The sequence below is a fragment of the Lepidochelys olivacea genome (assembly GCF_965140295.1).
Source record: "Lepidochelys olivacea isolate rLepOli2 genome assembly, chromosome: 17".
Classification (NCBI taxonomy): domain Eukaryota; kingdom Metazoa; phylum Chordata; order Testudines; family Cheloniidae; genus Lepidochelys; species Lepidochelys olivacea.
This window is the reverse complement of record NC_140427.1, coordinates 21,067,032-21,082,127: the sequence shown is the minus strand read 5'-3', so window position 1 is coordinate 21,082,127 and position 15,096 is coordinate 21,067,032.

The window sequence follows — 15,096 nt, the reverse complement described above, 5'->3', positions numbered from 1 at the left end:
CCAGTCTGTTCCGAGTGACTCACGTGGCACTAGGCCGTGGTGGCGTAGCTATTAGAGAGACAAGGCGGGCGAGGTGACAGCTTTTATCGGACCCACGTCTGCCGGGGAGAGACACGTGTGCTTTGGAGCTTACCCAGAGCTGAAGGCAGAAGCTGGGCCAAGGGGTGAGGTTGTCTCATCCACCCGGTCAGGCTCTGAGTGCCGTCCGCCGTGCTGCAACTAGGAGACTGATGCACTGGCCCCAGCTGAGGTGGGCAGTGCTGCATCCACCCTTTGGGCTCAGTCCTCGCCAGCCAGCCTAGTTCTCTCCTTCCTTTGCCAGCTGCTGATCTCCATTTCTCCTTCCCCACAGCTCACCCTTCCCTTCAAGCCATCCCTATGCCCTCCGTCCCCGCCCCCAGTCCCGTCCCGGCTGGCCGCCTCTCTCTCCTGCTCCTGGCTTCACTCAGCCTCACCCTTGCGGAGCTGTTTGTCCCTTAACTGCCTTTAGATGGGTCAGAAACCATCAGTAAGACGTGTGGAATGCGCTGTAGCAACGCCCACCCAGCGCGTTATGGCATCCAGGCCACTGCACCATAGCTTGAGTCCCTGGCTTACTGCACACTAACTCACTGTGTAGCCAAGTCCTGTGTCACCTTGGGGAAATCATTCAGCCTTTCCGGACCTCAGTTCCCTATCTGTGCAATGGGGTAATAATCCTGAATTGCTCCTTTGGTCTCTTCAGGTTCTAAGCTCTTTGGGGCAGAGATTGTCTCTTGCTGTGGATGTGGACAGTGCCCAGTGCAATGGGGCCCTGCTCTTGGTTTGGAGTCTCTAGGCTCTACTGGAATATAATTAATAGCAGAAGATGCTGGGTACATGACATTGCGGGTAGTGAGAACCTTTTGCAGTAGAGTGGATTGGGTATTATTCCAGATCCACCCATCTTTGGGATGTATATGGCCCTTGTTATTCCCTGGGTACCTCACAATCACCCCCCATGCTAATTATGCCCATTTAGAATATGAGAAAACTGAGGCTCAGAGCGACTAAGTGACTTGCCCATCACCCAGGGAATTTGTGGCAGAGCAAAGAATTGAATCCAGGTCACCCACATCCTAGACTAGTGTGCTAACCACTGGCCCAACCTTCCTCCCTAGACAGAGCTGCCCAACCTGGCTCCCATCCCCGTTACTGAAAACCTCCCTGATCCCCAGAATAGCTTCTCCAGATAGCCAGTTTTGACATGTTTCATGCCCAATTAAAGCCAATTGATTCTAGATATGCCTGGTAGCAAAACATTTTTAAAATCTGTGTAACACATTGATCATTGCTGAGAAATAGCCAAATATTGCTTTCTCATCATTCTACCAGTTACCCATTGGTCAGCAGCTGGCCTTATTCCGATTCCCGTTTGTTAATGTGATGCCGGGTCCGCTGATAGGATTTACGGTCGTCTCCACTAAAACCGAACCCCTGATAAAACACACGTGAAAGCTGCAACACCACGCTTGACAGTCGCTAAGCTGACATGCTGGACCCTGCTCGGGGGGGGAGAAAACTCTCATGCTGGCTTCTTGCTTCATTTTCAACGGCATTCAGCGGGGAAAAGCACCATTGCTCCGGGAGGAGAACTTCCACTTCAAAGGCAACTCAGAGGCTCTTCTGCTGTGCTAAGGGGGATCAGCGTAAATAGCTGGGAGCTGCTCTTGAAATGAACCCTTAAATTTCCACTGCAACAAACTTTTGCATTTTCAAAAATCTCTGTTGCCAGTCGCTAACCCTGCGACGGCCGGATCTACACTGCATTCTCTTCTGGTAGTGCATGTTATTCCAACAGAGCGACCGCAGCATTGTGCGTTTTAGAGACATAGCAGAGTCCTGGTTACACTGGGCTTTAGCCACCCAAATGTATCCCAGACAAATGAGAGTTCACCTGCTCAAGACCCAGTAGCAAAGGAATCAGTTAATAGGGATGCACCCTGGTAATTCATGAGCGCTTAAGGCTTGGATACAGGATTTGAGTTGATCAGGATCTTGCTCGCTCCTGATCCTGTGATCTTCCTCATTTTCCATTTGGTTCCAAGGCGAGTTGCTTCTGGTCCTTGCGTGGAAGATTGAAACGGTTTCAACAGCCGAACAGAGATCAGGGAGTACTCCGGCTCACCTGTGACTAGGGCTATCTGCCCCGAGAACAGCCATTCCCCAAATACTTGTGTGAACCAAAGCAAGAGTTTCCAAACAACAAAGAGGGTGGGGATATGAACAGCGGGAAATGGAGCAGCAGTTTGGAACTGGAAGAAATGCTCCAAAACAGCCTTTTGCACCATTTGTCTGGTCCCGGTGTAAGGAGCTCTATTCCAGCTCCTGCCTCTTCCTGGTTTGACAAGCTGCCTGCCTCAGCTGCAGAGATTACTGAAAAGGTCACAGAAGTCAAGGATGTTAAAGACCTACGAACTGGTCAAGGGGATCTGACTGTGGAACTAACCTACAGGAGAGGTGAGCCAATCTGGAGTCCGGGCCCCTTCAGGACCTACTGCCAGACCTTCCGTTGTGATAAAGCTTTGCCCCATTGCCCAAATAACAGCCCCATTCCCCACTAAAACACTACCCCAAGTGGAGCAACCAGGGATGGGAGACGAGATGAAAGCTCCAGGAAGTCTAGTTGGTTGCCAATCTAATTAACCTGGGGAGTGGATGGAAGTACCAAACCTGTGACAAACAGGCAGATAGGTCAGAGACAACACAATAATAGATAGGTGGATAGGGTGTGTATGGGGATAGCTAGGTAGATGGATGGGTGTGTATAGGGATAGATCAGTAGATAAATGGGTGTGTAAGGGGATGGATAGATGGATAGGTGTATATGGGGATAGAGAGGTAGCTAGATTTCCTTCACGTGTCAATTATCCACACAGGACATTTTCTAGTGCTTTTAGCAAGTCTAGTGTTAACAATCCCAAGTGACAGAAATCCCACCCCTTCCCTTGGAAGATTATTCTACATCTTCATAGATCCTTGTTACTGCCTGGAAGTCCTTGAAATTCACTGGGAAGGTCAGACAGGGCAGCCCCCAGCCCCACATTTCAGACCCACATTTCACAGTTATGTAGGTTTCAGATGGTGCGTCACCAACATAGAGACCCTGCTACCAGCGTCCTCCCTCACTGGACATCTCCTCTCCTTCCTCCCACCCATCCAATCCCATTATCTTCGGCAGGATGGGCTGCGATTTAAACCGGTGTACATTCACGCCTTGATGCAGCGCTCTGCCTCTCCCCTGACGCTGTCTTATGCAGCGACTCACTTGGCAGCCCAAGAAATGATCTGTAACAAGTAGCAATAAAAATGACAATAAAAAAAGCAACAACAAAACCCCACAACAACCACCATGTCAACATATGTCTGGGAACAAAACCCACGCCGAGCGACAGGCAATCATCCTCTGTGCCTGGCGCTCCCCTTTGAAGTCGCACCCACTGTGCGGGTGCATGTGTGTTTCCAGTACTGGAGTGCAAACATTAAACAGCGACTGCAGCAAATCAATAGATTGCTAATTAGTGTTTGGAAACACTGCGGCACGGCAGGAGTCGCCGGCTAGACAGGACGGCATTAAAGACTTCATTTAGGCTTGAGAAATAGCTGTGTTTTCAGGAGACGTACAGATAAACCTACCGAAATGTTTGCCAGCCTTCGTGACGTGTGGACTTGGATTGATCGCACGTGCTGTTGAAGAAACAGGGGACTGGGCTGTTGGAGAGGTGCTGGCTTAGAGGAGATGCTGCAGTCTTTCCCTCTGAAGGGCCTCTGTTCTGGCTGGTGGACTTGTGGCTCTTTTGCAGGGCCAACCCGAGGCCCAATCCAGAGCCCCTGGAGGTGGCTGGTGGTCACAGCACCGGAGTGGGATGCTGGCGATCTGGCTTCAGTTCCTATGCGTGATCTTGCCCATATCCTGGGACCGACATGGCTAGAACATCACCGCACCCTTGCACAAGTCGCTCCGTTTCTCCAGGCCTCCGCAAGGGGGGGTTGAACACCTCGCTGGCCTGCAGGGAGACTGAGGGATGAATCGCTGCTCCGATCCTGCAGTGATGGGCTCCTTGCTAGACAGACAGTCACTGGGGATCTGCAGGGTGAAGCACCCCCAAGTGGCTCACTGAGTGCTAATGCAGCCTGGGGGTCTCAGGAGCCCCCACAGCTTCTATACCCCTGCTCGGCTGGGGGGATAGTTGGTGGATCCCTGCTGGGGTAAGTCCATGGGCCAGGGAGCCCCTGTGGGGTGGGTTTCCTGCCATCAGCACCCCTGACACACACACACCCCCGCACCATGGGCAGGGAGTTGCTAATAAATAAAGATGTTCTCAGCCTTTATCAAGCTGCAGTCCCAGAATGCAATGGTGCAAGGGGGAGAAATGCCTCCCTGACCCAGGCTGTGATCAGCTGATATCTCGGAACCGGAGAGATCTGTTCCCCATGGCTTCCGGGCATCACGGCAGGGACTGTCACTAAATGAGCCAGCTCCAGTCAATGGAGCACATTTCCAGGGTAGCTACAGCAGGTTGCCCCAGCTAAGGCCCCGGCTCCAACACTCTGCAGCCTCCTGCACCAGTCACACCCCCTCTGCAGATCTCTGAAATGGGCAACAGGGAAAAAAGAGGGGGAGGAGAAGGATCCCAGTTCAGGGTCATCAGGCGAAGCTATTTAAGGAAGCAAGAGTGCCAATCAACGGGAGCTTGACTGAGGCCCGAGCTCAGCACCTGGGGCCTCGGGGAACAGGTGCTATCTGTCAAAGGTAGTTAGCTCTAATACCTACATGTGCCATTCATCGTGGCAGGGGATGGCGCTTTGCATCCACAGGCAAAGCTGTAATTAGCTGGAAATGAGTCACTGGAGATTTCGACTAATAGACTTCTTGGTTTTAGTTGTCCAGGTAGATAAGGTAGCATCAGAGCAAGAGAGCAGGATGCTCTAGGTGCCAAGTCCCCCCGCAACCCCCCCCCCCGTTGTTCCCCCCGCAATTCTCTGGCTTAAGAGACGCAGGGCAAGCCACGGTCTGATGTTGTCGCTTGTGCCTTTGTCACAGCCGATCTGGCTCTTTGCACGCTTTCCATGATTAGGGCAGTAACCTAGGAATTTGGAGATCTAGTGACAATTCCCTGGTCTGCCACAAACTTCTTATGTGACCTCGGGCTTTTCTTAGCCTCTCTTTGCCTCAGTTCCTCCTCTGTAATACAGGGTTAATAATACATCCCTGCCCCAGAGGTGCGGTGTGCAGGCCTACCAGGATGGGATGGGTCCTGCTTCGAGCAGGGGGTGGGACTAGACGACCTCCTGAGGTCCCTTCCAACCCTGATCTTCTATGATTCTATGATGGGGATATGCCCTGGCACTCACCTCCCATGCCCCAGCTAGGGGGACATAGCCCCAAGTATGGATTAAATGGTGAAGGTGGCTATCCTTTGGGGCAGAGAAGTACGTCTCAAAGTGACACATTCGCCCCTAGCTATGGGTTAAATAGCTGCAGCCCCGCCACCCACCCGGTGTTTAGCTCTCTTCTGTATGCGGTGCACATTTGTCTGGGACCGAGAGTGGGATCAGCTGATGCACACACATCCCCTCTGACTCCAGGACTGTGACGCTGGTTCTGACCACTAGGCATGACTGCCCTTGCCCTGGTTTGTGCCAAGTCATCACCTCCCTATATGTAGGATCCAGTGACACTCCCCTGCAATTCATTGTGACTATCCCAGCAGGTCTGACCAGAGTCCAGGGCCTGCTGTTCTGCTCTGTGTCAGGGACCAGGGACCATCTGGCTTTCACAGGGTACAGCACATCTCTTCTGCGACCGTTATGGAGAGAACCCATAAACCAGGTCTACATGGGGGCTAAACTTGCGGGAGGATGCCCGTCTTCCACATGAGGGTCTGGCAGGTGTCAGAGTCCTTCAAACTCTTCGTGGAGGGTTCGCGTGTGTGGTTCATGTCTGGCTCCGGATCAAGGGTGGTTCAGGCTGACACTTGGTACAGTTTTGGGGGCTTTATCCCCCAGGCCTCCTGGCGTGGGTAAAACCAGTCCATGCCCCTCTCCTGGGCATCTGCAGAACCGTCACTGGGGATGTGGCATTACACCCCCGCCCCAGCCAAGGGAAAGCCACCCACCGAGTCTGGCACACACAAATGCACATCAAACGTATTGATACCAAAGGGCATGAATACAGGCCAGTGGCATCTGGGGCATCTTGGTGTAATAGTCTTCTGAAGTGTCCATGCTTTGGCTCACAGAGGATACAGATAACATTTACCAAAGGGCTAGAATAGTCTCAAAGGTACGCCTGTGTTTGTCTTGACTGTCCTAGGGCCCTGGGGAGAGGATGAACTGTGGCCCGCGGTGGCATGCAGTTTGAGGGCACGTGTCTGCCCATCAGATGTTGGGTGACAATCTGCAAAGAGAACATGACAGGCAGAGGAGCATCAGAGAGTGCGTGTGTGTGAGTGTACGGGTGTGCATACATATGTGTGTGCATGTGTATTGGACTAGGGCTCAGGACACCTGGGTTCTGTTCCCAGCTCCGCTGCTGGCCTACTGAGTGACCTTGAGCAAGTCACTTCCCTGCTCTGTGCCTCAGTTTCCCCACCTGTAAAATGGAGATAAGGATCTTGACCTCCTTGGTAAAGCCCTGGGAGATTTGTGGCTGGAAAATGCTGGATAAGAGCTCATTATGAAGTACTGATAGTATCTATATGTTTGTGTGTGTATGTATGCAGGTGTTTGTATGTGCATATGTCTATGTACCTGGATGTGGGCGTGTGCTCTTGTAAGCATGCCATGACCTATTGTCACACCATCATGTGCTGCGTGCACGCTCACCGTGTCCTTGCAGGGGGCTGGAGCCCTTGTAATCTGCACCGTGCAGTGTCCAAGGTCACTGTCTGACATTCAAAGCCGAGGGACAGTCCTTTAGCCTTCCAACCTTTGCTCTGTCAGCGAGCGATGCTACGGGGCTTCCAGCTGAGATGTCCCCTTTCATAAGGGCTAAACCAAACCCTAATGGCAGTGCTCCCCTGGCAGAGATCTAGTTTGGTCCAGCGTACAGTTTCCAGGCATGAGCAAAAATGATTGACATTTGCATTAATTGCAGAAGCGTTAATTAATCAGAGCCCAAATCTCTGCCACCCTTACCTTGCTCCAGGTAAATGCTATCGGAATAGTATTTCCCAGCAACGATTTCCATTGAAGTGGTGGGGACCGAGATGAAGTTATTCAAAGTTGAACCCAGCAACCGCCTCCGTCCGCACTAGTTTGGTTTTGGTGGCTTTCTTGGTCCGGGCGTGGTATGAAGGTGGAAGACAAACGAATTCTGAAGCGCGTTTTCCAAGGAATGCCGCCACACAGCCGGCGAGCACCTGGATGTCGGTGGCGTGATAAGATCGCCAGCCATGGACGTAAACTGAACATCCAGCCAGCCCATCTTAAGGACCTAACCAGAGATCAATCCATGCAGTGCTTCATCTTCAAGGAGGCCATGTCCCTTCTGGACTTGCCTTGATGATGATGTTTGGGATGGATCCAACAAGAAGTTAAGCACCTTCCACTCTGAGTGATCTCACCAGAGCCTTCAGTACCTGCCAGAACAAGACTGGTGATGAAGAGCCTGATTTGCATAAGGTGGAGCTGCCCCCAAAGCAGAAAATAGTGCACCAGATTCTCTTCAGATGTAAATTGGGCATTGAACATAAGAACGGCCACATGGGGTCAGACCAAAGCTCCATCTAGCCCAGTGTCCTGTCTCCTGACAAAAAGAAAAGGAGTACTTGTGGCACCTTAGAGACTAACCATTTTATTTGAGCATAAGCTTTCGTGAGCTACAGTTCACTTCATCGGATGCATCTCATGAAAGCTCATGCTCAAATAAATTGGTTAGTCTCTAAGGTGCCACAAGTCCTCCTTTTCTTTTTGCGAATACAGACTAACACGGCTGTTACTCTGAAACCTGTCTCCTGACAGTGGCCGGTTCCCCAGAGGGAATGACCAGAACAGGTCATCATCAAGGGATCCATTCCCTGTTGCCCATTCCCAGCTTCTGGCAAACAGGCTAGGGACACCATCCCTGCCCACCCTGGCTAATAGCCATTGATAGACCTATCCTCCAGGAACTTATCTCGTTCTTTTTTGAAATGATGCTGATTCACCCCCCCTGGATGGCTGTTGTTTTGGGGGAAAAGCTGGTGTCTGAGGTCCCAACACTTTCATGGGGCAGTTGAATTTGGACACATTTACAGTAGAAATAAAGGGCAAATGTTTCATAGGGAAGGCAAATAACTATTGGAACAATTTACCAAGGGCTGTGGTGGATTCTCCATCACTAGCAATTGTTAAACCAAGATTGGCTGGTTTTTCTAGTTCAAACAGGAATTATTTGGGGGAAGCTCCCTGGCCTGAGTTATGCAGGAAGTCAGAGTAGCCGATCACAGTGGTCCCTTCTGATTTTATAATCTATGATTTAGACACTTGATTGCCATTAAATCTAATGGGAAACGCACATCCAAATCCCTGATGGCTTCGATAATTTCATCCTGTAATTTAGTTTCAAGTGCATCTATTGTGTCATCCTGCACTTTCGTTTTGTTAAGTGTTGACAATTCCTCCTACAGCCTTGCTTCAAATGTGTTACATTATCTTATGGCACGAGCTGCTAGGGTGACTGTTGCTGCAGCTTGGAAATAAAACTAATGTTCCTGCACCAGACAGATGGTTTATGAAAATGTGGACAGTTTTAGCCAGGGGGAAAAAAATGACTAGCCTGAAGAATGCTTTACATGACAGGTATCTGAGTGCACAGCTCCCTTCCATCAGGCTTCCTGTGGGACCAGATTAGCCCCTCCAGAAAACCCCCAAAGCCAGCTTTCTTCAAGAACTTTTATCCTTCTTAAAGGTGAACTGTGAAGGGTTTATTTAAAACAAGAATGAGGCCCCTTTTTTTTAGCTCTTTAGCTGAATAAAGAAGAGCTGAAAGAATTTTTTTTTTCATTTATAAGCCATCTTTATATCACTTACTTCCAAACTTAGAATCATAGAATCTCAGGGTGGGAAGGGACCTCAGGAGGTCACCTAGTCCAACCCCCTGCTCAAAGCAGGACCGATCCCCAATTTATACCACACATGCTTGTATGTTATTTAGCACTGTAAAGAATTTGGGGCCAGAGTTGTTTGGAACCAGGCTGCATGTGGATGCATGGATGGAGGATGGAGGGATGGATGGATAGATACATTCGGAAAGATGCTGAGTGCGTAAGGCCATAAGCAACTCAGGGGCTGTGATTTTGGGGTGGAAACCGCAGCTTCTAACACACATTGCAACTTTCTGTAGTTGTCGCAAAGTTGTGTGGCATTGCGGCCCAGCACGCCCGGTCGCAACGCCACTCACTCACATTTGTCTGGAGCTTATGTTTGGGGTGCAGGTTAGTTGGGGTGCAGGTTGTGGGGCACCAAAGGAAAAGGGTGGAGGGGTAACCTGGCTAGAATAGAAGGGCAGTGCCCACCTTGAACTGGCCACACCAAGCCCACATTAACAAACTGTGACTGCACCTTTTGAACCAGGAAAAAAAAAATCAAAACTTTCTTACAGGCTTATTCATGCCTAACATTTTCAAAAGCATCTGAATGACCTAGCTCCACTTTCAAAAGCGACAGACGCACAAGGACAAAAGCTCTTTGACTTCCTCTCAGATGTCAGCTCCTAAGGGCCAGATTCACACGGGGACAAAGGCGCCCCGCTGCCTGGTAGAATTCATAACTCCGAGGTTGGTGCTAGACGATGCATGAGGGGCGTTAGGCACTTAACTAACGGATTCGCAGAAGTCGGCACCCTGAGTGGGGAGCCAGCTAAATGAGCCAATCGGAAAAGACGCAAAGCAGGGCAGGGCCTAAACCTCGCTCCTCTCTGGGAGCTGGACACCTCTACTCAGGAGTCAGAGCCGGGAACCCTCATCTGGAGTTAGGTGCGTACTCCAGTTTGGGGTGGGTGGGCAAAGAGCTTGGGATGAGAAACCTGCAGAGTGGAGACTGGGATTGACTCGGTGAGGCAAATGGGACTGGGACGAGCAGGCGGGAGTGGGGAAATGGCTGGACTGGGACAAAAAGAAGATTGGAAGGGAAGGGAAGGGACAGACGTGTCTGTCTAGCTAAAGCACTCTCCCATACACAGCCTGGAGTGGACTCCACTCTTTCTCAGTCTCCCCATTCAGCAAATAGCTGTAAAACTCGCCAGCCAAATGGACCATCTCTGTCTATAAATACTATATGTGTTCTGAAACATGCTGCCTGCATCGATCTCTATTTTCCAGACCCAGTCCCCAACCAAGGCGGACGCACATATGATAAAATATCATTTGCAAACTGGGATGGTTGATGTGGTGCTTGGAGTTTTTCCAGCTAATGATTCATTTGCAATAGCAAAGAGGATTATTATTATTAGCAACAAGGTAGCTGTTATGAACACTGAAACCATGGCAAAACAACGGGGAATGTACAGGACATTCAGTCTGAGCGCCTCCTGCTTTGCACCTGGTGTTGTCATCGACATCCGTGCAAAGCAAATTTCCAAATGAATCCTGGCTTGGTAGCATTTTACACTCCCTTTGAACAGGGTGGAAATAACTCCGCAGCATACGAGGTGGTGGAGAGGAGTCATCCTTTGTTTTACAGATGGGGAAACTGAGGCACAGAGCAGGGAAGGGGCTTGTTCAAGGTCATCCAGATGGCCAGTGGCAAGGCTGGGACTAGAACCCATGGAGGCCAAATCTCCCATTGATTTTATTCCCCTGGAGGGGATTTCACCCCTGTGCATAGGGGATACCACTGCTGATGTTGCACACAAGCACTCGGAAGGATTTCATGGTGCACAGATTTCTGCTGGTCTTTGCACAGGAGTAAATTGTACCCAACATGCAGCAGGTGAGGGGCCCTCCCCATCTCTTTTACCCCAGCCACTTGATTATCTTTCCTCTCCCCATTATCGTCTTCCTTGCCAGCAACCTCCCTCACCAGGTGTTAGTCCTTGTACAGGGTTTGAGGGTTAAAGTGAGGGAGATCAAAGTGAGGGGGGATTTGATAGCTGCTTTCAACTACCTGAGAGGGGGTTCCAAAGAGGATGGATCTAGACTGTTCTCAGTGGTAGCAGATGACAGAACAAGGAGTAATGGTCTCAAGTTGCAGTGGGGGAGGTTTAGATTGGATATTAGGAAAAACCTTTTCACTAGGAGGGTGGTGAAGCACTGGAATGGGTTACCTAGGGAGGTGGTGGAATCTCCTTCCTTTGAAGTTTTTAAGGCCCGGCTTGACAAAGCCCTGGCTGGGATGATTTAGTTGGGGTTGGTCCTGCTTTGAGCAGGGGGTTGGACTAGATGCCCTCCTGAGGACTCTTCCAACCCTAATCTTCTATGATCCTATGAAGGAGGAGGGGTAGCTCAGTGGTTTGAGCATTGGCCTGCTAAACCCAGGGTTGTGAGTTCAATTCTTGAGGGGGCCATTTAGGGATCTGGGGCAAAAATTGGGGATTGGCCCTGCTTTGAGCAGGGGGTTACACTAGTTGACCTCCTGAGGTCCCTTCCAACCCTGGTGTTCTATGAAGTCTGTGCTGAGCTGTGTACCCTCAGAGGGGCTGTTTGATGCTCTCTGCTTGCAGATGGCTAGGGCTACTGTCTCCAAAAGAGAGCATGCCAGTGGGTACGCTGCCGGATGCAGCTCACCCATGTGCAATAGACTGCTCTGAACTCTTCGGTGGTAGCTGAGAGCGCTCAGGATCTTGCCGAAGGCACAAAGCAGGGCACAGTTTCAGGCCTTTAAACTGTTCCTCCACCTCTCTGGAGTAATTGTGACTATTATTTCCAAAGGAGCATCAAGGAGTCAGGTCCCAAGCTCCCTAAGCACTTATTTTCTGCATTGCTGTCCCTGTATGTGCCAGTCAACGCGACACGGCATTTCACTAAGGTCAGGAGGGATAATACAAAAGGGGATTTGGAAAAAAGTTTTGCCAGCAAACATGGTGACTTCGCTATCCTGCTATCCCTGGGCTCAGTTTTTTTATAATGGGTGAGACGTCCCATGTCCTCCAGCTTATTCACAAATCCTGAAACGATCACTGATTGTAGAGCGGAAGAATGCTCTCTGCTCTTCATTCGATCCGCCAGTGAGAGAGCTGGAACATGACCACGTGACTTCAGTGACCAATCACATGCCACCAAAAGAAACAGTAGAAAGAGAAATTCACTGAGCCTATGAACCAGTTAGGTTCCACTTACCCTCTAATTTGGAGACTTAGAGGTGCGATGCTAGCTCTGTGCAAAGGGGGTGAATTTCTCTCACAGCAAAGACCCGTGCATAGACTAATTTTCATCTTCACACAACACACAGTCAACCTGTGGAACTCCTTGCCAGAGGATATTATGAAGGTCAAGACTATAACAGGGTTCAAAGAAGAACTAGATAAGTTCATGGAGGGTAGGTCCATGAATGGCTATTAGCCAGGATGGGCAGGGATGGTGTCCCTAGCCTCTGTTTGCCAGAAGCTGGGAATGGACAACAGGAGATGGATCACTTGGTGATCGCCTGATCTGTTCATTCCCTCTGGGATACCTGGCACTGGCCACTGTCGGAAGACAGGGTACGGGGCTAGATGGACCTTTGGTCTGACCCAGTCTGGCCATTCTTATGTTCATTGTTATAAGGTATTGGCTGAATACTGATGGATAATGAATACAATCATACAAGTCAGGAGCAAGCTACATATATGGAGACCAGCATTATGGTACCACAGGTTCTATCAGCCATTCCCTTGCCTTTTTGCCCACTGCATGCTGTATCGTGAAACTCTGCTACCTTCCATTATAAAGACTCTGGGCGTGGAGGGTCTTTCAGTGTTGAAGCACGGCTCATATAAATCACCTGCTAAAAACACAACCCAGCCATGCGACGGGTCTTGCTCTCTGGAGTCAGATCTGGTAACGGACGAAATTTCCGAGCTGACCTTTGGTAGATGAGCGGTATGCCGGCTCGCAAGCGTGTGTCTGTCCCCAACAGAAGCTGGCCCAATAGAAGATGTTGCCTCCCCCACCTCGTCTCTTTGGTCGATGATGAATTTTGAAGAGAAGAAAGTGGCTTTGAGGCAGGCCAAGTGCAAGGGCCATTCTTAGGTCCCACAATGATACGTGCCTTAGCACGAACCTGCGACTCGGGAGAATGAGGGGCGGGGGGGTCAAGTGATAATACTGAGGGGGCTGTAGAAGGTCTTAGACAGATGATTGCCCTTTTGTAGGGAGAAAGAGAGACCCTAATCTGCGGCATGCCCACTGCAGCATGCACCCTGTGTCAGGACAGACCAACTTCCCTGTGTCAGAGGGGAAAAATCTGAATAAGGGGGCAGCGGGGAGGGTGACTCATTTGGGAAAAAGCAAAGCCCCTTCCACCACGGTGCCCAGGACAGGGCAGCTGGGAAAGCTCCAAGCAGCTGCCCCCAGACTCCGAAGCAAACAGCAGCCTCTAGAGAGGGTTATGGAGAAAGCGGAGAGGCTGTGCAGGTGGCGAAGGCAGCCGGGGGGGAGCCCATATCAGGATGCAGGCACAAAGGGAAGCCCCTAATGCTGTCAGTTGGACCCCTCGTCTAGGAATATAAGGATGGGGATTGCTGCTGCAAGGTACATGGAGGGTCCTATTTCAGCTGTTTCCTGAGCTCAGACCCTTCCCCTCCCCTGCTCCATCTGTGGCTTCCTTGCTGTGATGGGCATCCTTTCCTATTCCTGCAGGTACCGGGGCGCTGATGACCTTTCTCAGCTGGATCTGCAACATCTTCTGTATGTGTCTGTCCCGCAAACAACAGCGTTTTTTAGCCAAGAGAACAGCACCGTTATGTTATGGGGAGCAGCGTGTATATGGAAGGATCAGCTTGACACTGCATGAGCAGATGCAGAGAGCATGCAACACAGTAGCACCGGGCTTTACAGCTCCACGCAGACGGACCCAGAACCCAAGGGATTCTGCGTGTGGCTGTTTGCAATGAGCACATATCTGTTCCTGACATTTTCAGAAAAAAACGATCCCCGATTTTATAGATTCCAAGGTCTGACGGGACCATTAGATCCTCTAATCCGGCCTTCTGTATAACACAGTCCCCCCTGTGTTGAGCCCAATCGCTTGTGTTTGGCTAAAGCATCTCTTCCAGTCTGGATCTGGAGACATCAAGAGAGGAAGTACCCTTCACTTGCCGGGGGAAGTTTGTTCCTATGGTTAATCGCCCCCAGCGGTAGGCACCTGTGACCAGAAACGTTCATTCCGAGGGAGTCCACAGCCCCAGAGTTTCACAACATGTGGGCCAAACTCATGGAGGTTTTCCTATGCAAGCTCAAGAAATGTCTGACATCTGCCCATCTGGATGCAAAATCTGACTTTGGATCAATCAAAAGCAAATTGAACGTTTCTAGAACATCGCGGTGGTTTTATTAAGCTCAAAGGCAGGACTGCTTGAAGGAAAACGGGCTGTTTTCAAGGGAAATAGCTGGGATCGGACTTAGTTTGTGGAATCAATATAAAATGCAAAACCTTCAGATTTTCAGGCTTTTGGAAGTCGTTGTGAATCTATAGTGCTTCCTTCATTCTGACAGCAAAGCTATAATGGGCAAAGATGGTTAGGCAGTCGATGTACAACTGGTCTTTGTGCGATTGGCCATTGCACTATTCATTGCTGAAGCTGGTCAATGAGGATAATCTTCTTATGCTAAGACTCAGGATACCAGGGTTCAATTCCCCATTCTGCTATAGACTCTGTGGGTGGCCTTGGGTGAGTCACTTAATCTTTCTGTACTCAGTTTCCCATGGTGCTGATGTTTCCTGAGCCTGTTTAGACTGTGAGCTTTTTGGGGCAGAGACTGCTTCTTAATGTAGGTAGGTAGGTTACCTAAGGAGGTTGTGGAATCCCTGTCATCGTTACAAAAGAACAGGTTAGTCATATGTCTGTCAGGGATGGTTTCGGTGTACCTAATCCTGCCTCAGTGTGGGAGAAAGGGGGGTTGAACTAGATGACAGCCCTATATTTCTCTGAGCCCATGTACAGTGGCTACACAATAG